The sequence below is a fragment of the Stenella coeruleoalba genome (assembly GCF_951394435.1).
Source record: "Stenella coeruleoalba genome assembly, chromosome: 11".
Lineage (NCBI taxonomy): Eukaryota > Metazoa > Chordata > Mammalia > Artiodactyla > Delphinidae > Stenella > Stenella coeruleoalba.
The window spans coordinates 89,336,829-89,362,078 of record NC_137157.1 but is presented as its reverse complement, the minus strand read 5'-3'; the positions used below and the strand labels follow the sequence as shown (position 1 = coordinate 89,362,078).

The following is a 25,250-nucleotide window of genomic DNA, read 5'->3' as shown; positions in this document are numbered from 1 at the left end:
GAATTTAACTGTAAGTGTGTGAATGAATAAGCTTCTGGCTCTCCATCTCATTACAAGCATTAACATGTATTTATTAAATTCTTATGATCAAGACACCGAAGGAACTACAATGATGAGATATGGTTCCCATCCTTATGGAACTTACATCTGGTTGGGGAGATGAATCACGGCCGCTTGAAAAATTAACTGCATTACAAGGTAATGTTGCCATAAGTGATGAAAGCGGCATAAAGAGTCAGACAAATGATTGATCACTTACAACTGGAGTAGTCAAGGAAGATTTCATATTATTTTTACATTGCCTTTGTGTATTTATTTATTTCTCCTTTCTGATAGAGTAGGCACTGCCATGTTCATCTTTAACCCCTGTCACATTTCTTGGTACGTGACAAGCACTTAATAACCCTTGCTGAATGAATGGACTAATGAAACAACAAATAAACAAGTCAAGTAAGATTTGACTAACGAGGGGAGGAGGGGTGGAAATTCATTTCAGTAGGGTTATGGTAACATGAAAATGTAGAAGCAAAGGGAAAAGAAGAAAGGGGAAAAAACAGCATTTACTGAGTATTTATACACCAGCACTGTGTTATATGCTTTTACCTACATTATAGAATCATTTAATTGTCACAATAACCCTGTGAAATCGCTATAAATATCTCCGCTTGAAAGGATGAAGAGTTTCAGAGAGATGAGGCGACTTGCTCAAGTAGCGAATAAATGTCAGCGCTGGGCCCGGAACCTCGGAACACGAGGCTGGTCCTAGGGCAGTGAAGAGGTGGGTTTGCAGTGAAGAGGTGGGTTTTCATACACCCCCTTGTGAGGACGTGGCTCTCGGCAAGTCCACTACAGCACATGTTATTCCTCTAGCCTTAAACTCCTGTAACTACTGGTTACGTCTCAGTGCATGGTGGTGGTGTTGACCTGAGTTCCCATCTCCCGAGTCTTCACTCTGGCAAAAGGGTCCCAAGTGTCCAGGTCCCTGCTCTCTCCAGCCTCATCTCAGGTGACCATCCCTATTCACCAACATCCACACTCCAGGTTCCCTGAACTGTACTTGCTCATTCACCCTTTTCCACCTTCCCTCATGCTAGTCTCTGTGTCCCAAAGGCCCTCCTTGCCTTGGTACCTGTTCATCTTTCACAATCTAACTCCCTGGCCACTTCCTTTTTTTCTTGACTTGCAAATAATATTGGTTGCAAGAACTGATTCTTTTGTCTTCCTAAGTTTTCATCATATTCTCGCCTCTCTTCTTTTCATGCAAATGGCTATGTTCATGGATTCTTCGCTTCTCTCTCCTTCCCTAAAGAAGCGCCCCAGCCAAAGTGCAGTTTAATATTTCTACTGTGACTTCCAGTTGTGAAAGACAAGGGAAATTTGGGCACTTATCCCTAAGGCCAGGACTCTGAAATATTGTACCTTCTGTAATTACAGGACCTACTCCCCTAATTCCATGGGATAAAGGAAAAAGAGAATTGAAGTTATGTATATGTGTATTGATTCATTCGGAGCCCATAAAATTGTTCAGTTTTATCAAGTTCTGGAATTCCTAAACTGTTCTATCTGCATCCTGTCTTGCCCCTATATATATTTCTGTCCATATTGGGGAGACCTGCTAAGCTGCTCGAGAAAAGTAGAGAGGCCACTTCTGTGGGCTCTGCCCCAAGGTGGTGGCCAGCATGCAACTCCGCAGGCTTCATTGAGCATTTGAACCTCGGAGCTGGGAGGAAAGTGCTGGTGCCTTGAGGGAGGCTTTCTCAGGAACAGAAGGAAACAACACACGTGTCTAGCTTCAGGGATTAATTAACACTATTCTAAAATAAATCCTTCAGAAGAATTTCCCTTCTCTTCGACAGAAATCCATTTGCAAATGTGGACTAATTTTCTATTAAATGAGCCTAAGGCTAGTCTCCTCACATAGTCTTCTGGAAGTAGCTGATGACGGCAGAGCTAAATACCACCCTTACTACCACTATGACCAGGGCATGCAGAGGGTGTGGCGCGTGTGGTCTCTGCCACAGGCTGGGCCTGCAGTTAAGTGTTCCTGGTAGTGGTGCCAGGAGAGATTGGGGTTGATACACAGTTTAACCTGACTCCAGTTCAAGAAGATTTAGAAATAGCCCATGGCAGTCACCTGGGCCAGAAGGGGAAAGAGGATTGTTCTAGGAACTCTTAGGAGAGTCTGTGCTGATCCCTTTCTCTATAGTTAGATGACAGCTGGAAGAGGGGAAGCAGCCACCTGTGCCCACAGTCCACCAAGAAGTTAGTCCACCAGAATTCCCAGCTCGTCCACTCCTCCAGGCCTTCCATCTCTCCCTCATGGGTGCGGAGGGGCTCCCTAAGGGGCCCCAGCCTGCAGCTCTTCTGCCAACTTGCTCTAGTGAAGTGGTATCACAGAACAATGGCAGGTCACCTCCTGTACCTCATTTTTACAAAATCATATGAATGTTGGCTTCTTATCAAAGAGAACAAGTACTGTCTTCCAACAAATACACAGGCCAAATCAGGATGTCAAACTAAGGATATTGTGACTAGAGAAGGGAAGGACAGGAGGTGGGAAGGTAGAGTAAGAGGCCATTGTCAGAAAGGATCAACATTACACCTTTTTTGTTTGTTTGTTTGTTTCTGGAAAGATAATCTATTCAGTAAGTATTTTCTGAATGTTTACTATTTTTTTTTAAATTTTTATTGGCATATAGTTGATTTACAATGTGGTGTTAGTTTCTGCTGTACAGCAGAGTGAATCAGTTATACCTATAAATATATCCACTCTGTTTTAGATTCTTTTCCCATAGAGGTCATTACAGAGTACTGAGTAGAGTTCCCTCAACAATACGTCTTTAAGTGCTTATTCATCAGTTTCTAAGAATCACCTATTCCTAAAAATCTCTGTGTATTGAAAAACTAAAAGCCATACATTACCTAAATAAATACCTAACCTTTTTTCCAGAAGTAGAGTTTTGGTTTGTTTTGTTTCTTTTTGAGTTTGGAAAATGAAAATTAGGTCATGCTGGAAACCCTTTTTCTATACAAAATATATTCTCTAAATTAGAAGAAGTGCAGTGACTGAAGATAACAGGGACCATCCAGTTTGTTTATTAGAGAAATAAACAAATTAAAAACTCAAACATCGTTTTGGCTCCATATTTGTGTACAAGTAAGATTATTTAGGATAAGTTCTTAGATGTGAACTTGCTGTGTTAAAGTATGTAAATTTCATAGATATTACCATCATATTGCAGTTCTGTGTCTTCAAGTTTAATTCATTTTAACATGCTTAACACATTAATATTTAGCACACTTATGGAGTCCTTCCCATCTTCAAGGGACCACATTAAGACTGGAGATAAAAAGGTGAATACAATGCAGTCCCTACTCTGGAGGAGTTCCTAATAACGTGGGGGACACTAACATGTAACTCAATCATGACAAAAAGCCAGAGAGGGTGTCCAGTATACGGGTAGTTAAAGGAAGCAGTGACTGATTATACCTGAAGGTGTTGAGAAAATCTGTTCAGATAAAGTGACATTTTAGTGAGGACCTTGAAGGATGAGTAGAAATTCACCAGATGGAGAACAAGTTGGCAGAGGGATGGTGGAGTCGCCATGAAAGAGCAACAGCCATGAGTACCGGGTTTGGCTGCATGTGGGGTGTCTGGTGGGGTGAAGTGAGAGATAAGCTGGAAAGCACGTTGGAGTCAGAACGTACGTTTTGTTCTTTTGACTGTGGGGGACCTTAGAAGACATTTAAGCAGAGGAGGGATACTATCTTGTCTTTGTTTAGAATAACACCTCTGTTGGCAGTGTTGTGACGCAGGAGGTGGGAGGTCATTGTCATAAAGGATGAGAAATAAAGCAGAAGAGTGGGGAGGAGGGGATGAATCTAAATGATGCCAGTTGGGTAAAATAGTAAGGATTTGGTAATCGCTGAATGTAGGGTACTGGTAAAGAAGGGTTGAAGTCACTTTGTGTTTTGGATGACTGGGATGGTGATGGTGATGATGATGATGATGATGATGGTGATGATAATGATAATGATGGGAATAATGTGCTTCCTCTTTTTTTTTTAACATCTTTATTGGAGTATAATTGCTTTACAATGGAGTGTTAGTTTCTGCTTTGTAACAAAGTGAATCAGCTATACATATACATATATCCCCATATCTCCCCCCTCTTGCATCTCCCTCCCTCCCCACCCTCCCTATCCCACCCCTCTAGGTGGTCACAAAGCAATGTGCTTACTCTTGAATGCGTTAAGTCTGAAGTGCATGCAGGCATCCAGAGAGAAACACCTCCTAGATGACAGGGAGAAGGTGTATGGATCAGAAGGATGAATACTTACAAAGGTGAAGACTTGGAAGACAAAGCAAATACACAGTAGTTGAAGTTGAAATAATATTCCACTGGGGAACAGAGTACGGAAAAAGAAAAAGGAATCACTTTAAAATATCAACTTTAGTGAACGTTTGAGAGGAGGAGAGCCAATGAATTGGAGTCAGAAAGATAAGATAAGAAGTAAAAGAAAGGGGCATGACAATACTAAGAGAGGAAAGAGTTTGAAGAGGAAGAGTTTGGTGAATGACTTCATATGCCATAAGGATGTGAAACAGAACTAAGTTGGACCTAGTGATTGTATTAGTTGTGGTTCACCAGAAACACAGAACAAACAGTGTGTGTGTGTGTGTGTGTGTGTGTGTGTGTGTATAGGAATTGGTTGATGCAGTTATGGAGAGTGAGAAGTACCAAGATCTACGCTTGGCAAGCAGGAGACTCAGGAGAGCTGAGGGTCTAGTCCAGTCTGGTCCAAAGGCAGAAGACAGATGCCCTGGTTCAAAGATAGTCAAGCAGAGAGAGGGACTTCTTACTTATTCAGCCTTTTTGTCCTAATCAGGCCTTCAATGGATTGGATGTGGCCCTCCCACACTGGGGAGGGCAATCTGCTTTGCTCAGTCTCCCAATTCAAGTGTTGATTCTGTCTAGAAGCATCCTCCCAAGACACGCCAAGAATAATGTTTAATCAAATATCTCAGCCCCCCCTCCACTGCCCAGGCAAGTTGATACATAGAGTTTTCTATCACAGCAGAGAAAAGTCACTGGTGACCAGAGACCTTACCAAGAGGAGTTCCAGATGAGTGGTTCTGGTGATATCTAGATACCAAAGGACTGAGAAATAAACAGAAAGTGAATGAATGGAGACACTAAGTACAGACTGCTCATTCAAGAATGTTAGTTGACTGCAGAAGGAAGGGAAGAGAGAAAGCAACACATTCAGGAGAAAGATAAGTTGAGGAGGATTTTTTTAAGGTGAAGGAAATTTGAGTATGTTTAATATTTATTGGCTGAGACGGATGCATTTGTGAAGAGCAAATGACTGAAGTAACTAATGGGAAGAAGAATTAATTAATAGGGCAGGATATTGAAAAAGGCTGAAAGGAAAGTGATGTGTATGCAAATAGTTAGAATATAATGCAATCTGAAGTAATAATATTACGAAGTGAGAAATACGTTCCATTGCCCAAGTATTAGATTTAGGCTTTAAACCTACAGAAAGATCCATAGAGAATTATATCCTAACGTATGTTCTATGCATTTATGCAAGAAAGTGAATAATATCAGATGATTACAAACACAGGTGGTGATTTTTTTTCAACTGTCCCGAAGAGTGAAACTTGATCATTATAAAGGTGTCAGGAACGCTATCCTGAATTGCTGTCTTAAGCCCCTGCCTAATTCATCTGCCTACTGTCTCAAATAGACATCAAGTCAAAGACTCCACTTAGCTCCGGGAAGAAATGTCTCAGAAGAATCTTGTCATGGAATTTTCAAGAATGACATAATTATCTTCTGTAGCAGTCAAGCACAGAAGGGAAGTAACATGAAGGATTACTCTGCACAGATACAGAGCATCATCATTATGCAGAATTGAACAACACTGAATGACAGGTAGCTTTAGCCCAAAGGCGACTCTATTCTATTCACCACTGTGGTCCTCCTGCTTAGCTCCCAGGACTTGGCACCCAGAAAGCATTCAATAAGTATTGGTTGTATGAGTGGATGAGAATGCTGTGGTCCTAGGAATGCATTGTCAGTCTTCACTTGAAGGTCAGTATGCAAAGAAAATTCTTTGAAGGCCAAATTCCCAGGCATCTTTGGAACTTTAAGGCAAAACTCTTCTTCTGAACATAAGGCCAAAAGGCACTGAAGGGGCCAGATGAAATGCAAGCTTGTAGAGACACAGTATGCATGGTCCACGGGTTGACTGAAGAGAAGTGAGGTGGTGCTCCGTCCCTATCCTCCTTAGGACGGAGGCACTCCTGTCCTTGCACCTGGAGATATTGGTGACTAACAGCTCTTACCTGAGGGACTGTCAGGGAATTGCCCTCAAAGGAAGACAGAGCTACTTAGCCTAAGGTCACACCGCTTCCCCAGGAGCAGCCTACATCCAGTGAGTGGTTAATGGCAGGGGTGGTAGGGGTGCTGGTGTCGTGGTGGGAGTGAAGTCCCATATGCCCCTTACCTCAAGGTGAGACAAGTCTGAATAGCTAGCCCAACTCCAGAGCTTTCTGTGGGATTGTCTGTGGTCTGTATTTTGCCTGCATCACAACTCCAGTCTCTTCTCTACCCCATTCTTCTCCTTCACTCCCTCACGGATGGTGGTCCCTGTGGGCACTCTCTGTAAACCTCATGCATGCAGCTCTCGGTTTCTGGGTCGTCCTGCTGTGGAGACTGACCTGAGACATTCTATGTCACTTACTGTTTCTAGATAGACAAGAGGGCAGTCTTCTAAGCGCTAAAGCGTTCCAAGGAGCGTTAGACTGAGGGTCTTGGTTCCAGCTCAGTGCTAGGCACCTGCGTGTTCCAAAATACTAAAAATGGGAACCAGAGAATCAAGGGGGCCTGGCTTGGCTTGCGTGGGTCAGAACAAGTGTCTTTGTCCTGTCACGTAGAGGAGGTCACATCCTCACACCTGCAGCGCGCATCTGCTGGATGCTACGTGTCCGTGCCTCGCAGCGCCAACACGCACCTTGCTTGGTTTTGCCTGATTATTTCCGTTGTTCCTAAGGTTATTCCCCTTTTGTTCCTGTTGTTCCCAGCACTTAGAGTTAATTTTTTCCTCCTTTTGAGAGCTCTAATCCTGAAGGATAGTCAACTTCCCCTTCCAACCCAGGAAGAAAACAAAACTCTTCGATTTCATATCTTCCCTAGAGTCCAGTTCCCAAGATTCAAACCAAATCTAGGTATTTCTTGAGACTTTCTCAGAATGTCTTGATTTTGAGTCTGTTTTCCACCACTTGGCTGTTTATTATGATGTTAGGACATTTAAAGATGTTTTCAGTTTAATTTTAAGTATAGCTAATATTTATTTAGCACTCATTAGTTGGTGGACATTTCTATTGTAAAATATAACACGGATACAGAAAATCACACAGAAAAGCAAAGAGTAGTGAACTGTGTGTATGTGTGTAACCCCCTCCTCAGGTTTAGAAATAGAAGTCTTCTGGGCTGCTACTCCAGCAGCCCCTCTGTGTACCCCACCCCAATCTCAACTCTCCTCCTTCTCTCCAAAGTAACTGCTACCCAGATTCTATAATAATCACCTCTTTGCACTTCTTCAGAGTTTTACCAAAAAGTGTGCATCCCCAGACACTGTACTTTTGTCTTGCCTGCTTTTAAAAATTCAAATTTCTTTGAATCTGCAATTTCCCCCCTCCATCCCTTTCTTTTCCTCACACAGTATCTGTTGAAGAACTTGGGGCATTTGATCTGCAGCTTCCCATAGTCTGGATTTTTCACCTTATCGTTTTCTTCTCTCTTCTGTATTCCCTAAAAATTGGCAGCTGGATCCACACTTGACCAGACTTGTGTTTGATCCCTTCTGCAAGTGAAGGGATTTCAATCCCCATTCTATCCATTCAGATATCTTTATTGAAGCTCAAATTGTCCTGTATTTGGCTAGTGGGGGCCTCTTCAAGTTGGCCTCTGAGTCTTCTTTACATGACTCTTAGGTAAGTTCTTTGCTATTGGGTGTGTCAAGATTTTCCAGGCTTATCTTGTACATTTCTGGTCCCAGATATGGAAATAGCTACTTCTCTAAGAAGCTTTGGACATTTTTTCAGGGAAAATGATATTTCAAAACCACAATCTCTTTGCTTGGGATGATTATTGTTTCAAGGCTTCTTCACTGGACACATTACTTTATGAGTTCATACTAATAGTTCGAATTTAAATTCAGGAAGACAGGGCTTTTTACTTAACTTCTTCTGTATTGCATCTCTATTTACTTTCTTTTTTAAAAAAATATTTATTTATTTAATTTGTTTATTTTCCTTATTTTTTTTTGGCTGCGTCTGGTCTTAGTTGCAACACACAGGATCTCTGTTGAGGCATGTGGGATCTTTTTCGTTATGGTGCGCGGTCTGCTCGAGCTTTAGTTGTGGTGTGCGGGTTTTCTCTTCTCTAGTTGTGGCGCGTGGGCTCCAGAGCACGTGGGCTCTGTAGTTTGTGGCACGCGGGCTCTCTCGTTGAGGCATGAGAGCTCAATAGTTGTGGCACGCGGGCTTATTTGCCCCATGGCATGTGGGATCTTAGTTCCCGGACCAGGGATTGAACCTGTGTCACCTACATTGGAAGGCGGATTCTTTACCACTGAACCACCAGGGGAGTCCCTCTATTTCCTTTCTTCCATACCAAAATCCTAGTTCTCAAGGACACAGGGAATGATAGAGTCAGAATATTGCATCATTACTCATCATCATTACTCAATTCCGATAGTATATACACAAATGATACTAATGCTACCACTGGCAATATGATCATTGAAAATAACCACAAATTTTGTTGCATGAACTTTCCCCATCTCCCATTAATTTTTATAGCTGTACTATATCTATATTGCCTAATCGTATAGCCATTAATACTCTACTTTCCCCTTTTAATGCTCATTTGCTTATAGTTCTATAATAACTATATGTTTTATATATTTAGTTCTCACCATCAGTCCTTGTGTCTATGTCTCTAGTGATTTTGGTTCTCTGAAGCTCATTTCTAGAATATTCCTCAGGCAGGCTCATGGGAGTAATATTCCTTGAGTTTTTACAGGTTGATAACAGTTTGTGTATGCTCATTATGTCTGAAAGTCAGTTTTGCTAAATAAAAATTCTCTTCTTTATATTTCCTTTAGACACTTCTTTCCTTGAGTATGTTAATTAGGTCACTCTATTTTTTTTTTCCTGTCATAAAGCATTGCTGTCATAAAGTCTTATGGTAACTTAATTTTTTCCCTTATAAATCACTTGCCCTTTTCCCCTAGATGCTCAAATAATTAATTTTCTTTAAAATCCAATGACTTTATTAGAATATGCCTTGGTGTTGGTCATTCTGAGTTGATATTCTCGGATGTGTGGTGTGTTCTTTCAATATATAATTTCAATTTTCTTTTTTAATTTCAGGAAGGTTTTCTTAAATTATTGTTTTTGGCATTTGTTCTCTCTCTTGCTTTGGTTTATTTCCTCAGGGATTCTTATATTGTGTAATTTGAATCTGCTTTGCCTATATTCCTTTGTTACTGTCTCTTTAGTCCTTATCTCTTTATTTCTTTGTGGTTTTTAAAACCTTCCTTCTTTTCACCTGCTATTTTCTTAAGGTGTATTTTGTGCTCATTTGCTTTTGTGTTCCTTCCAGTTTAGTCTTTGTTCCAGAAATGTCTTTTCATTTATTTATAATTCTTTCCTATGCTCTGTCACCTCATTTCTGAGTTTTTCTAATTCTGACTATACTGTTCTTTTACATCTTGTATCATTTTCTTAATGTCTTTTAGTTTATTTGAAATAGGTTACAGTTTTGATCTGTCCCTGTCTTTCTGATATGCTTTTATTATCTATAGTGATGTTATTCTGCTTTCTATTCTCTTTTATCATATAATAACTTTGCATAGGACTTGACTTCGTTTTCTGCAGCTCATTTTTATGTGAAATCAGTTTTCTGAAATTTTAGAGGCCTGATTCAGGCTAGCTTTTCTAACTTCAGAGAATCCCCTCTTCTGCTGTTTTCCAAGACTTCTTGGTTCTGTTCTCCACCTCCACTTTTTTTTTTTTTTTTTTGCGGTACGCGGGCCTCTCACCAATGTGGCCTCTCCCGCCGCAGAGCACAGGGTCCGAACGCACAGGCTCAGCGGCCATGGCTCACGGGCCCAGCCGCTCTGCGGCATGTGGGATCTTCCCGGACTGGGGCACGAACCCGTGTCCCCTGCATTGGCAGGCGGACTCTCAACCACTGCACCACCAGGGAAGCCCTCCACCTCCACTTTTATCTGGATCTTTTCTTTCCTTTGTCTCAATTGGGCCAATTCTGTTCAATTTTCATTACATTCCAGAAGTTTCTCCTTAGTGCTGGGCCCTTTCCTGAAAGGGACCCCTGTCCTAGAAGAAATCTCATAAGTGATCAATTCTTCTCGTCCCAGTTTCTACCGAGAGCCCCCTTGCACCTGCCCATTGCTGGATTGCATACAGCCCTCCTGGTTTCAGTGGCCGTTCCCAAGTGGGTCCGTGGTGCTTTGTCTTCGCTTCTCTCTGCTTTCTGCTGCCTAGATGCTGGTGCCACTCTGGTCCTGTGACTGGTGATTTGTCCTCCCTGGCTGATATTTTGAGGTTTCTAAAGAAATCTAGTCAGCTAGTTTCACAGTAAATGTTGACCATGGATTTTTGGTTTACTACCTAATTGTCTTATCTGTTTTAATGTAGCGATTCAGAAAGAAGAAGAAAATTATGGCATGTCCACTGCCACCATCTTCTCTGGAGCACTAAGTGTTTGCCAAGTCCCCTTCAACTTTCAGGACATCCCAGTGGGATAGGGATAATTCTTCTTCTTCTTTTACATACAAGGAAACTCAGGCTCAAGAGGTCAAACCGCTTCCTAAGGTCACCAGCCAGTAAGTGGTAGCTTTGGGATTTGAACCTATGTCTCTTTGACTCCTGTGTTGGCTAAACTTGATATCCAAAATGTTATAAGATCATGCCTTTAACATTTAAAATGTGCATTCCCATAGAATGTTTTCCTAACCAAAATGTTGTAATTTATGATTAACAAAATATTAGAAAGTATTCAGCTTTAAACATAAGAATTTGGATGATTTTTTTCTTTTCTCTTCTTTTGTGCATATCCCCAAGTTTCCCTAATGAGGAGATATTAAATTTAAATTGGGAAACCCAATACACCTTATTTAAAAAATTAAAATGAGCATGGTTGAAAGGTTCTTTGGCTAGTCCCAAAAGTCTATTTAACTTATTATATACATGAAATACAGTACAAATATGTGTATGCATGTGTGTATATGTATACGTGTAATACACGTATACAAATCTGATTAACTCAGCAAAACATGCATGTGCGATATTAAATTATAGCACAATTGTTAGGCGCATAATCGTTAAAGATGTAGTATCTGCGTTCAGACAAACCTGAGTTTGAATCCTAGATCTTTATCTTATTTGGGTTAACGGGGACAAATTTTTCAGGTCATTCATTCAAGCTTCAGTCCCCTTATCTGTAAAATGGAGATAATTTCATAGCATTGTCCTGCACATAAACTGACGTACTGTGTGTGAAGCAAAGCACCTAAGACAGCGCCTGGCAAGAATAAGCACTCACTAAATATGAAAGGTTATTAACTACAACCAGGACAGTAGAGAAACTAGGCTTAGTTAGGGGAAGCAGATGGAGAATTATAGCCACTCTGAAAATAATTTCTGTGTAATATCAAGCCTTTAGAAACAGGTGGGTTTTTTGTTTGTTTGTTTGTTTTAGAGGGGAGGGTTTTTAAAATTTATCAAAGATCAGTGAGTGCCTTTAAAATTGTTTCACAGCTGGAAGAAACAATAGTTATAGTAAGTAGCCTTAGAGGAGGTGGTCCAGTGTGGAATTGACAACTCACACATCACATAAAAAGCATGTATAGGTCAGATACTTGTTGTAACTTGGAAATCGACCTCCTGTAGTATTCTGGGGCCCGATTGAAAATCGCCCTGCTGGGCCAGTACATACTTGACAGAAAACTTTGTCAGACCTCCCCAGGATGTATTTGGAAGGCCATTTGTAACCCTGATAATTGTAAACAAATTGTACTGAGGTGGTAACTTGAAATGTGCACTGGTGACAATTGTTAGAATATTCAACTGCAATGAGTTTAATCGGTTATAAAAGAGTGGTTCCTATTGGACGATGTAATACACATTGTCCTTCCTGCACTGAGTTTGCTATTTTGTGACATTTGCTGTAGAGATAACAGAAGCATTTAATTTTATTGAGCAAAAACGTGTGAGTTGAAATATGTAAACCGTGATGCCTCCCTCTGTAATTTTCAGCTGTAACATCATTTGTTCGGTGATAAGATGCCAGTTAACATCCAGAAGCTGACCTAGAGGTCATTTTCTGTGCTCGGAACCCGGGGAAGATGGAGAAGGGGTGGGGATGGTACTTGTACTGCCATTGCAGTCACCTGGTGACTGCAATGGTGTCAGTCGAGGTGCATTTTTGCCAATTAAAGATTGCATTAGTACTGGTCCAGCTGCCCCTCATCATCCCCTCTCCCTGAAACCAGCTGGGAAATTTGAGTAGTGGTGACAGTAAGCAGGGGTGAGAACAGCTGCACCGTTGGCTCCAGTGCATCCTACGAAGGGAAACCATAATGTGAAAGAACTTCTTAGTTAATGTTTCGTGTAGAAAACCTCTGGCTACAAATGCTAATTGCAGTCTATACACAACAGATGAGTTTCAGCTCCAAAAATTGAGAATGGATTCTTCTCAGGTTCCGGTTTCTAGAAAAGGTACATTTTTCCTGAGCAACTAGTAGTTTTTATTTTCTGATAGGCATTTTGTGATTTTGAAACAAATAATGCTTTTCTCTTTGTTTAGGTCACTAGGCAGTCACGTTTGTGGCATCTCTACAAACCCTACAAGATCTAAGCCCAGTATATTTTTTTATCAAAAGATGTAAGCTAAGGTGAATGTAAAACCAAAAATTAAAATTTCTTTTCATATAGGCTTTATATTCTCCTAAAATATCCAAACTAGTCTGTTAAACATTCAAGGTAGTCTATTAAAAAGTAAAATACAAGGCTTCCCTGGTGGCGCAGTGGTTGAGAGTCCGCCTGCCGATGCAGGGGACACGGGTTCGTGCCCCGGTCCGGGAAGATCCCACATGCCGCGGAGTGGCTGGGCCCGTGAGCCATGGCTGCTGAGCCTGTGCGTCCAGAGCCTGTGCTCTGCAACAGGAGAGGCCACAACAGTGAGAGGCCCGCGTACTGCAAAAAAAAAAAAAAAAAAAGTAAAATACAGAATATAGTGAATAAATATCAAAATTTTAAATGTAATTTAAGAGAGCTGACATTTTAACTTAAATTTTAAAACATTTAATTCAATCGTATTAAATGTTTTTATAAAGATAGAACAATGCACAATTCTAGAGTTCAATACCCATCAGGTTACCAATGTAGTGAAACCATGTCATGTTTCACAGGTAATGTCAAGCCTAGTGCTTCTCATGTGGGGAGATCTGGCAATTTCTGGAGATATTTTTGGTTCTCACAAGTGTTTCTGGGGAGAGAAACTATTAGCATCTAGTGGAGAGAAGCCTGAGATGCTGCTAAGTAGGTTACAACGCACAGAAAAGCACCAGCCCTCTACAACAGGAGGAACCACAGCAACAAAAGGAAAGAATTATCCTACCCCAGATAAACAGTTCCAAGGTTGAGAAATCTGAGTGTGTGTGTGTGTGTGTGTGTGTGTGTATGTATATATTTGTATTTATATATCCAAATTATATACACACAAATGTAAGAGTAACGTGAACATTTAAGGTTATAGAATGTTTCTCAGCTACCAGGTGCAGTGGTTGCACATATTGTACTAATTTGTGAATACCTCTGGAACCATGAATTGGAACACAAAAGCAAAAAAACCCCAAAAAACAAAAAAAAAACACCCCAAAACAGCATTACTGGGAAACGATACTTCGTTATTCAATAATCTGTCGCATTCACATTCCCTCAGAGGAAAGATTTGACAGGCTAATTAATTTGCCTCATCTCTTAAGTACTTTGGCCACTGGAATCTCCTCCGTGCTCTAAAGCAGTGTCCATTCATCAGCAGTGGCACAACCCACAAACTTTCACAGTAATTGAGTGAAGTCACCTTTTGTGCAGAAGTTGTGGGCAGGAGATGAAGAGTGTTCCTCTGGGGTCTTAACAGCGGTGGTCACGAGGGTGGATGATTAAAATACAAATTGTCCCATGCCAGCGCCATATCCCAAGAGACAGAAGCACCCATGCAGTCCTTAATAAATGTGCGTGTGTTTGTGTATGTATGTGTGGGTGTGTGCATTCTTGTGTATGAACGCAGTGTGCTATGGGGACCCTCTAAAGCCCTGACCCAGTACTGTGGCCCCTTGTGCTCAGATCTGAGTACTGACATAAATACTTTTAAAAAATGGGTAAACTTTGAGGGCTTGGATTTTCAGCTTGAAGCCAGAAGGTGTTTAGGTGGGAACCAAGTCAGAAATAAGTTGGAGCACGAGGTACTATTAGAAGAATTCGCTTACATTAATACTTGAATGTTGTAGTAAAGGACAAGCATTTCTGTATGTCTGATAGACTCCTGGGTAAAGGGTAGCACAGGTGTAACTGAATCCCGGGTGAAGCTGTTTGTGCCTAGAGCAAGATTAGAGGTGAAACAGCCGAATGTGGGTGAGGCCTGGGGGCACAAGGACCCTGATCCTGAGGCTGCCTTTGCTTAATTCTACCCAGGGGATAGCAAAGGCAAGAAAACTTAGGTTTAAATACTTTCACTTTCCAGGATCTTATTTCCCTTCCCCACTCCAATTTCCCTGGTTCATTTTCTCTTAATTGGTCCTGATTGGAAGTCATCATAAATCAGAATAATTTCTCTTTCATGCTCTTCAAATTTTAACTCACCAAAAAAAGTCTTTAGCTGGAAATGTCCATAAAAAATGGATGTCAGTGGTTTCATCTTTAACAGGGAGAAAATGAAACTCAGACATTTTGGAGTCACAGTCAAACTATCTGAGTATGATTGTGAATTGATTTATACAGGGCCTTTAAGAAACTTCATGTCCTTTTTGGAATATACTAAGTAGGAATCACTCTTTCGCAGATCCAGAAATTATAGCCACCCGTGAAGTTAAATGCTATATCTGTCTTAGCCTAGGTCTGTACCAGGCTGATAATTTACTTCGAGACTCAAAAAGGCGATTTGACTCTGCTATCGAGTTCTCAAAATGACTTATTCAATACTGAGTATTTAGATAAAGACTAAAGATTTCTTTCTTTTTCCCTTTCCTTCCTTTCTTCCTTCCTCCCTCCCTCCCTCCCTCCCTTCCTCCCTTCCTTCCTTCCTTCTTCCCTCCCTTCCTCCCTTCCTTCCTTCCTTCTTCCCTCCCTCCCTCTCTTCCTTTCTCCTCCTTCTTCCCATCTTTCCTTCCATTTTTTAAATCCACAGGCTCTGGAGTGACAGCGTGGGACAGCCCTGTGACAGCTATCACACAGGAGCTGCGTGGGAAATACTAATTTATATATGGATAGAGATTACACATGTTCCCTTAGCTCCGAAGTTGTAAATGGAACGACCTGCTTTCTAGTAATTTCTAGTCCTTATTTGAGTAATTTAAAGTCGAGTATGTTAAAGACCTTTATACATCAGTGTTTATGAGTTTGTTCGACACCAACTACCAAATCTAGGTTGTTGAGATAGAAGAGGGGTAGGGTACAGGTAAGTTCCTTCATTTCATTTGAATAGCCACTGGATTCATTTGATCTCTCCTGTAAACTTCTTCAGGTAGTAGAGTCTACGCGTGAGCATCATAAGAAACTTGAGAAGACGTTTCAGTGAAACAAACCCAAGTACCCAACATAATTCTTAGGGTAGTTTATTTTTTGGAGCAATTTTTAAAAATTCACTGTATTAATGCTGTAGAGATAAACTGAGAAGGTCAATCAGAAAGTCGTAGAAAAGATGACAGTCAAGAGAGTAGAACTTTCATGTTGGAATCATGTTCCATTCTTTATGGTGCAATAGAGACCCTTCCAAACAAAGCTCCTTTAGTGCTGTCGTCTCAGTGGAGGCAGATAGGAAGGCTCCCTTACGTTATTTTTTACTTCATGGCCATATGACCTTGAAGAAGCCCTGAGCTTCACTTTATCTATTTGCAAAATGGGGGCAATCGCTTTCCTTGTTTTGCAGAGTTGTGAAGCCCAAGAGTGGTAATTATCAGTTATAACCCTGGTCAAACACCAAAGCTTTATATTGATGTAAGGCAGTAGTATTGTGACAGACATCAGTGGTCTTAAAGAATAACGAAGAAAGGATAGTTCTTATTTTATGGAAAGCAAAGGGTGCAGGATAGACTCCCAGGATTAGGCAGGTGGAGTGCTAAGGGGCATTGTAAGAGGAGAGGTAAAAATGCGAAATATAAGTTTTTCCCACTTCGTATTTTGCTCAGGCTTTTTTTTTTTTTTTGCGGTACACGGGCCTCTCACTGTTGTGGCCTCTCCCGTTGCGGAGCACAGGCTCGGGACGCGCTGGCTCAGTGGCCGTGGCTCACGGGCCCAGCCGCTCCACGGCATGTGGGATCTTCCCGGACCGGGGCACGAACCTGTGTGCCCTGCATCGGCAGGCGGACTCTCAACCGCTGCGCCACCAGGGAAGCCCTTTGCTCAGGCTTTGTTTGGCATTTAGTCATTCTTCTCACCTGATGTAAGGCCATTCCAGCTGCTGAAGGAAAAACAGAGATTTTAGGGTCTTCAGATTTGGGGAGTGGCGTCTACATGAGATACAGAAATAGTTTCTCCTGCAGGATGCGTAAAAGGCTGCCTGGCCAAGAAACTATGTTCCTCCCCTTAGCCTTCCAACACTTCTTTAGAAGAGTTTGAAGTCTTCTAAGTATTCATGTCTTGAATAGGACTTCTCATCTTACTGAGCTAAAGTAATTTGGCTTCGGCCTATTTTCTGCCTTTTAGTCATGTACAGCAAGGTAGTAATAGAAACAGATGGAAAGGGAAGGAAAAGGAGGGAACAGAGAAGGAAGGGGGGGATAGAAGGGACCAGAACATTTACTGAGTATCTGCTCTGTGTCAAACACTGCATCAGACATTTTATAGTTTAGAAAGTTAAACCATATAGTCTGGTACTTTCTTTGCCTACTCCAGTGACTACTGGACATTTGAAATTCATTTATTATTTTCAGATGAAGTAGTAATAACTTAAAAATTTACTTTCTATGTCTCTGAGCCAAGTGGTATCTTTAGGCAGTGTCTTAGTCAGTTTGGGCCGGTATAACAAAGATACCACAGACTGGGTGGCTAAAACAACGTTTATTCCTCTCAGTTCTGGTGGCTGGGAAGTTCAAGATGGAGGCATAGGCAGATTTGCTATCTATTTGGTATCTGATGAGAGCCTACTTCCTGGGTCAGAAATGACCGTTGTTTTCCTATGTCCTCAAATGAGGGTAAGGGCTAAGAAAGCCCTCTGGAGTCTCTTCTATAAGATCACTTCCCAAAGGCCCCACCTCCTAATACTGTCACATTGAGGGTTAGGATTTTAACATATGAATTTGGCAGCGGGTCACAAACATTCAGTTCATAACAGATGGGGAAAAAGAACTTCTCCCTGCCATGCTATTCTCTTCAACCAGAGTTTGGTCCTCTTCAGCTGAGTACCATAGACACTGACAGAATGCTACAAGTCCTGATAAAGCTACTCCCCAGCTCTTGAGAATTTTCTGTGTCTCCTCTTCAGGAGCAGCAAGTTTAGTGATGAGAGATAGATGAATAAAGCCTAGAGACCAATTAACAGGCTAGATGTGTCTTATCAAACCAGGCTGTGACATTCAAACCCAAGCTCTCCTTGTGTGCCCGCCTAGAAGGTGTTTGGTGGAGAACACAGATGCTTACCAATGAGCACCTGCTTTTTAGATGAACAGAGTGGGATAACAGACGGGATTTTTTTTTTTTTTTTAAAGAGTCCTAACTTTGGGCTAAAGGGGTTTGAAGTCCTCAGTGAAACTTTATTTTTTGTTTTCACATTTTAGGCAGGCTCTCACTTGACTCTACTGGCCTGCTGAAATTCATAGACCAAGCAGAAACATAAGAGAAAGAAAGAGAGGGATCAAGCCGAATTTGGCAGTCCAAAGGATTTTTTTTCAATCAGCATGGTGGGGTGCTTTTGCATGGTGATCCACACAGTCTGCTATTGAAAGTGTTTAATAAGACCGACTCTCTGGTTAAAAAGTCCCAAATCTCCCCTTCTTGTATGAGGATGAAGAGCTTCTGTTAAAGCAATAGAATTCTGGGACCAGGGTTATTTTGACTTTCCATCAGTCCTTTACTTTAAAAGACCTCTCTCCTCCAGTGAACTAATATCAAGAATGCGAGAGCTGGCATGGGTTTAGGAAGGGGTGACTTGGGAGAGGGGATGAAAAATGAATTCTGTTTGGACCCATCAAAATTGTACAGCTCCACATGGAGATACCTAATTAGATGGGTTTAGAATAGTTCTGGAACTCAGAAAAGAGGAATGAGGAGAGAGACTTGGCTTACTAGGCCTAGATGGTAGTTGACGCCATGAAAGTAAATGAGATTTTCTGGAACCAGTGATGCATAAAGTTAAGAAATGGAATCTAGGGTAGGACTATGGAGGGAACGCCAACTTCTTGTGGTGTCGATGGCAAAAGAAAACCAGTACAAGAAAACTACCACTAAACACACGATACCCAACTGAAATAGAAATGGAAAACTTCTGCTTGTCTAAGTCATGGTGATGACATTTTAGCCCTCTTCATAACTTATACTCTGAGAGGGGTGGTCCAGTTCGTGGTGGCTGGTAGTGAAACAGGGAATCTGTCAGAGTTCAAGGTTGGGGAGAGAGATGTGTGTGAGAGGGTCAGGGGACCAGAGTATGGGAGAGTGAGAGAGGGAGAGAAAAATATGCTTAAAAGGAGGGAAAAAGAGAAGCATATGTGTCTGTATGTGTATGTGCGTGTTGTCAACTACAGATTGGCCCTTGCCATTGGCACTCGCCAGCTACCTCTACAAGGATTTAGTTATGTGCTGCTGCAGCTGCTGATTTTCAACACCCCCTGAAAGGACTTCAGGGTGGAGAGCTGAAATGAGGCACTCTGTGCTCTGGGAGAAGCTGGCACAGCAGGTCTTCAGAGAGATATTTTCAGGTGCCAATTTTATGAGCCCAATTCTTGTTTTTTCTCATATCTAGAAAAACACTAAAATCCTTCATGGTGATGACTGTTACTTGTGACTAACAGAAACCTTCTGCAAAAAAAATATGTGCTCGACGGCATGTACTCCCCCTTCACCAAAATCACATATATACTGACCTTCCCCCCACCTCTTTGGAGCAGTTTCTTGGAGCTATCTGAAATGCTGTCTCCTGGGCTGCAGTCCTCATTTTGCCCCAAATAAAACTTAACTCGCAACTCTCACGTTGTGCTTTTTTTTTTTTTTGTCGACAGTGTGTATGCAGAGTTCAAGCTGCAGAATATTCAGTGAGTACCCCTTTATGTTTATCAGAGTTTTATAAAACTAACTAATAAATTGAACAGAAATATACTCCAGAGATAACTGATTATGTACTTGATTCTTTGGTCGTGTGCATCGTCTACCTAGTAAAAGCATTGCTGTGAGGTTTAAAATTCTGTCTCCGATGTTCATCTCTGTCAACAACATGCATTTGAAATTTCAGAAATTCAAAATCTGGGGTGCCTTTCCTTCCTTGGGTTCATTTATTAATTTTCAATTTTTTACTTCTTTTTTTTTTTTGCAGTACGCGGGCCTCTCACTGTTGTGGCCTCTCCCGTTGCGGAGCACAGGCTGCGGACGCTCAGGCTCAGCGGCCATGGCTCACGGGCCCAGCCGCTCTGCGCCATGTGGGATCTTCCCGGACCGGGGCACGAACCCGCGTCCCCTGCATCAGCAGGCGGACTCTCAACCACTGCGCCACCAGGGAAGCCCCAATTTTCAATTTTTTTTTCCAGACACCTATTGACTTTGATCTTTGTCCAACGTTTACTTAAACATATACAGGATCAGGGAAAATGATTTCTTCTTTTTGCAGGGCAACAGGGGCACACAGCAAAGCAGGACCTGGTCCTGGAGGTGAGAGCCGTGGGGATGCCTCTTGTGGACTCAGCAGATTTCTCCTCAGATAGGCCTCCCTAGAAGGTCATCTCTAGAGCCAAAGTTCAGATCTTCAGGCAACTGTATACAGTTGGCCCTCTGGATCCTTAGGTTCCATATCCATAGGTTCATCCAGCCACAGATCCAAAATATTTGAAAGAAAAATTCCAGAAAATTCCCCAAAGCAAAACTTGAATTCGCTGCAAGCTGGCAACAATTTACATAGCATTTATATTGTATTAGGTATTATAAGTAAGCTAGAGATTATTTGAAGTTTACTGGAGGATGTGCACAGGTTATGTGCAAATACTACACCATTTTATACAAGGGCCTTGAGCATCCTTGGATTTTGGTATTCCCCAGGGGTCCTGGAACCAACCCCCGTGGAAACTGAGGGATGACTATGGTCGGAACCAAAGCTGCCCAGAGAAGCTTTAGTCCCAGCGCATCAAAAGCAAAGTATCTAAAACTTGATTCTTCATCTTCCCTCCTTTGCTGCAACTTCTCCTCCTGTGTTTACTTTTGTTGTGACAGTGTTATCATCCCCTCAGTAAGTGATTTCCTAAACACATTCTAAATTGTGACACATTAATGTGTTGTGAAATTAATTTAATGGGTTGTGACCAGTATTTCTTTATTCATTTATTTTTATACTGTAGGAACAGTAAAACGTGTGTTTTTTTAAAATTGAAGTATAGCTGATTTACAGTGATCCAGGTATACAACAAAGTGATTCAGTTATATATATATATATATGTATATATATATTCTTTGTCAGATTCTTCTCCATTATAGGTTGTTACAAGATATTGAATATAGTTCTCTGTGCTATATAGTAGGTCCTTGTTGTTTATTTTATATATAATAGTGTGTATCTGCTAATCCCAAATTTCCAATTTATCCCCTCTCCTCTTTTCCCCTTTGGTAACCATAAGCTTGTTTTCAATGTCTGTGACTCTATTTCTGTTTTGTAAATAAGTTCATCTGTATCATTTTTTTTTAGATTCCACATATGAGTGATATCATATGATATTTGTCCTTCTCTGTCTGACTTACTTCACTTAGTATGATAATCTCTAGGTCCATCCATGTTGCTGCAAATGGCATTATTTCATTCTTTTTATGGCTGAGTAATATTCCATTGCATGTGTGTGTGTGTACACACACACACACACACACACACACACACACACACACATATCACATCTTCTTTATTCATCTGTGACCAGCATTTAACAACAGAAACAGAATTGAAAATATCAGAGTGCATTACATATAGTAAGGCTCAGTGTTGTTTTGTGAAACTTTAGTCTCAGTTATTCATAAGTGTGAATGCATGTGTGGTGTGTGGATGTGTGTACACAGTGTCTCAATGTAAAATGCTTCCTAACATGGATCACAGTCAAAATGCTGAACGCTGCTGCTCTTGGTCATCCAGCTGAGAAAACCGGGGGTTGTATTAACTTTCTCCTTATGATTAGATATATTTCCTTTCCATCCCTCCATGACCGTCTTCCTTCAGGTCTCCATTGTTTTAGGGAGATTTATTGCAGTAATCTAACTGGTCTCCATCTCCAGTGGTGCCTTTCTCACACTCTCTTTCACGTACCTGCTGGAGTCATCCTTCTGACATCTGCGATCTGGCCGCAGCCCACCTCTCTAGCCCCATCTCCTTCTCTTCCTCATACAACTCTTACATCAAGTCATACTGCAAGAATTCCAGTGCCCTGAATACTCTTACTTGACTCTGTGCCTAAGCTCACGTGGTTCTCTGCCAGGAAGGCCTTTGCATTTTTCTTATCTCTTATTGCTGTGCGTTTAATTTTTATTCTTCCTGAGGGGCTTAGCTTAAGGCCACTGCTTCTGAGAAACACTTCCTAGCCCCTCAGTCTGGTTTCTCTGCTCTTCTTTGTGCTTCAAAAATATTTTGTACATCTCCTCAAATGTATTGTCATGTGTCTGAATTTCAGTCCACTACCTAGGAAAGCAAAATGTATAAGGAGGCTACAGCTCAATTTATATATTAAGACCCTGTTTTCTCCCAAGGTGATTGATACTTAATGTCAGTCCATTGGAGATTTAACCTTCTTTTTCTAGAATAGAGACTGAGGTTTAGGACCCTTGCATTGTGCTCAAGCTTGGACAGAGGGGAGGGTCTGGAGAGGCAGAACATGTGATCTTTGTTATGGACTGAATATGTCTTCCCTCAGATTCATGTGTTGAAGCCCTAACCCCCAGTGTGATGGGATTTAGGGATGGGGCCTTTGGGAGGTAATTAGGGTTAGATGAGGTCATGAAGGTGGGGCCCCCATGATGGGATTAGTGCCCTTATAAGAAGAGCAAAAGAGTACCTTCTCCCTCTGCCGTGTGAGGACACAGCAAGAAGACAGCCATCTACAAGCCAGAAAGCTTGCCTCCACCAGAAACCAAGTCTGCTGGCACCTTGATTGTGGACTCCCAGACTCCAGAACTTTAAGAATTAAATGTCTTTTGTTTATAAGGAAAAAAAAAAAAAAGCCAGCATCTTCTAAATATCCATCACCCCATGTGTGGATTGATTTCTGTCCCCCAAGAGATATGTTAAAGTTCTAATCCCTAGTACTTGTGAATGCCACCTTATTTGGAAATTGGATTTTTGCAGATGTAATCAAGTTAATATGAGGTCATACTGGATTAAGATGGGCCCTAAGTCCAATGACTGATGTCCTTATAAGGAGAGAGAGATTTGAAGAAACAGAAGAGACATAGGAAGAAGGCCAAGTGAAGATGGAGGCAGAGATTGGAGTGATGTGTCTACAAGCCAATGGATGCTAAGGAATGCCAGCACCACAGCAAGCTGAGAACACGGAGCAGACCCTTCCCTAGAGCCTTCAGAGGAAGCACAGCCCTGCTGACCCATTGATTTTTTTTTTTTTAAAGATTTTTTGGCTTCCCTGGTGGCACAGTGGTTAAGAATCCACCTGCCAATGCAGGGGACATGGGTTCGAGCCCTGGTCTGGGAAGATCCCACATGCCACGGAGCAACTAAGCCCATGCACCACAGCTACTGAGCCTGCACTCTAGAGCCCACGAGCCACAACTACTGAGCCCGTGTGCCACAACTACTGAAGCCTGCATGCCTAGAACCCATGCTCCGCAACAAGAGAAGCCACCACAATGGGAAGCCCATGCACTGCAACTAAGAGTAGCCCCCGCTCGCCGCAACTAGAGAAAGCCTGCATGCAGAAACGAAGACCCAATGCAGCCAACAATAAATAAGTAAAATAAATAAATTTATATATATATATATATATATATATATATATATATATATATATATAAAGAAAGCAGATACCTGCAACATTGCTTAAAAAAAGATTTCTAAAATGTGGACCATTTTTAAAGTTTTTATTAAATTTGTTACAATATTGCTTCTGTTTTATGGTTTTTTTGTTTTTTGGCCACGAGGCAGGTGGGATCTTAGCCAGGGATCGAACCTGCATCTGCTGTATTGGAAGGCAAAGTCTTAACCACTGTACTGCCAGGGAAGTCCCTGACCCATTGATTTTGCACTTCTGGCCTCCAGAACTGTTGAGAGAATATTTTTCTGCTGTTTTAAGTCACCTAGTTTTTGGTGTTTTTTCAGGAAATTCCAAGGAAAAGAATCCACTCCATCATCCACATGGCCCCTTCTGGCCACGGCTGCTCTCATGCCTTGCTAGGTAAGAAATCGTCCTGATTTCTTGTGGCTCTGTGTAGTTTTACCATACAGGTCTCACTGTCTCTCTTCATCCTTCCAGCATTTTACTCCAATTTGAGAAAGTTATTAAAACAAATAATACCCTGCCACATAATTAACACACTTCCCTATAGTCCATGACTTACTTGACTATTTCTTGAGGAGACAGATTATATCTTTTTGACATGATAACTGCAGTGCCCAGCCCACAGTGTGTGTTTAATAGGCGAGTCTGGTCGACAGTGTGTCTGAGGGAGAGAATAAGGAGCAGAGGTTCTCATAAACCTGTGTGTCAACACCCCTCGTAATACTGGAATTTCTGGCAACACACTTAAGGGGATTAAAACAGAAAAAGTTGTTTAAATAAGCAAATTGGGAAAACTGAGAAAACAATGTGCCTTGCTTTCATGCATTCACTTGCTGCCATTCAACCAGATAGGACTATTTACTGCCCTGACCATGTTTTCTTATTTATCTAGGAAGCAAAATTCTGACAGTTTCAGTAATCACATGATGTGAGGTCACAGATATACTCACACTATAGTCAGATGTGCAAAGAAAATGTAAATTCTTCATTTTTCAATAGTAAGCTGACCTTCTTCACAAGCTCCCACCCACTGGATAGTGGGGGAAGAAAACCCCAGCTATTTTTTAGTCTAGTGTTTAAGTAGTCTCTTTATGTAAATCAGCCTCTCTGTAGATTGCTCAAATAAAATGCTGAGTCTTTTGGAATTCCATCTCCAAGCCCATTAGATTAGTTTCCTCGTTGCCTGCTACAGCAACGTACCAAAAACTGGGTGGCTTAAGGCACAGACATTTATTGTCCACAGTTCTGGAGGACAGAAGTCCGAAATCAAGGGCCGTGCTCTGCCCAAAACTTTTAGGGGCCTCCTTCCTTGCCCATTCCTAATGTGTGGTAGTACGCTAGCAGTCGTTGGCATTCCTAGGCTTGCAGCTGCATAACTCCAGTCTCAGCCTTCATCTTCACGTGGTGTCCCCCTGTGTATCTCTGTATTCATATGGCCATCTGCTTACAAGGACATCAGTCATGGATTAGGAGACCACCCTACTTCAGTATGACCTTGTTTTAACTAATTACACCTGAAACAACCTTATTTCCAAATAAAGTCACACTCTGAAGTACTGGGGGTTAGAATTTCAACATATCTTTTTTTAAAAATTTTACTGAAGTATAGTTGATTTACAATGTTGTGTTAATTTCTTCTATACAGCAAAGTGACTCAGTTATACATATATATATATTTTTTTTTCATAGTCTTTTCCATTATGGTTTGTCACAGGATATGGAATATAGTTCCCTGTGCTATACAGCAG

The 25,250-nt window shown here is 41.4% G+C and overlaps 1 protein-coding gene across 10 annotated transcripts in view; it reads left to right on the top strand.

Annotated features, from left to right (window-relative positions):
* DERA (deoxyribose-phosphate aldolase) overlaps positions 1 to 25,250 on the top strand; it is a 358,282-nt gene that overhangs the window by 178,074 nt on the left and 154,958 nt on the right. For 9 of the 10 annotated variants that reach the window (XR_013830501.1, XR_013830502.1, XR_013830503.1 and 6 more), the window contains one exon: positions 23,823 to 23,898. The exons of the other annotated variant lie outside the window; for it this stretch is intronic. The gene's annotated coding sequence lies outside the window, so the exon portion shown is untranslated. The remainder of the gene's footprint in view (positions 1 to 23,822; positions 23,899 to 25,250) is intronic. 10 annotated transcript variants of the gene reach the window in all.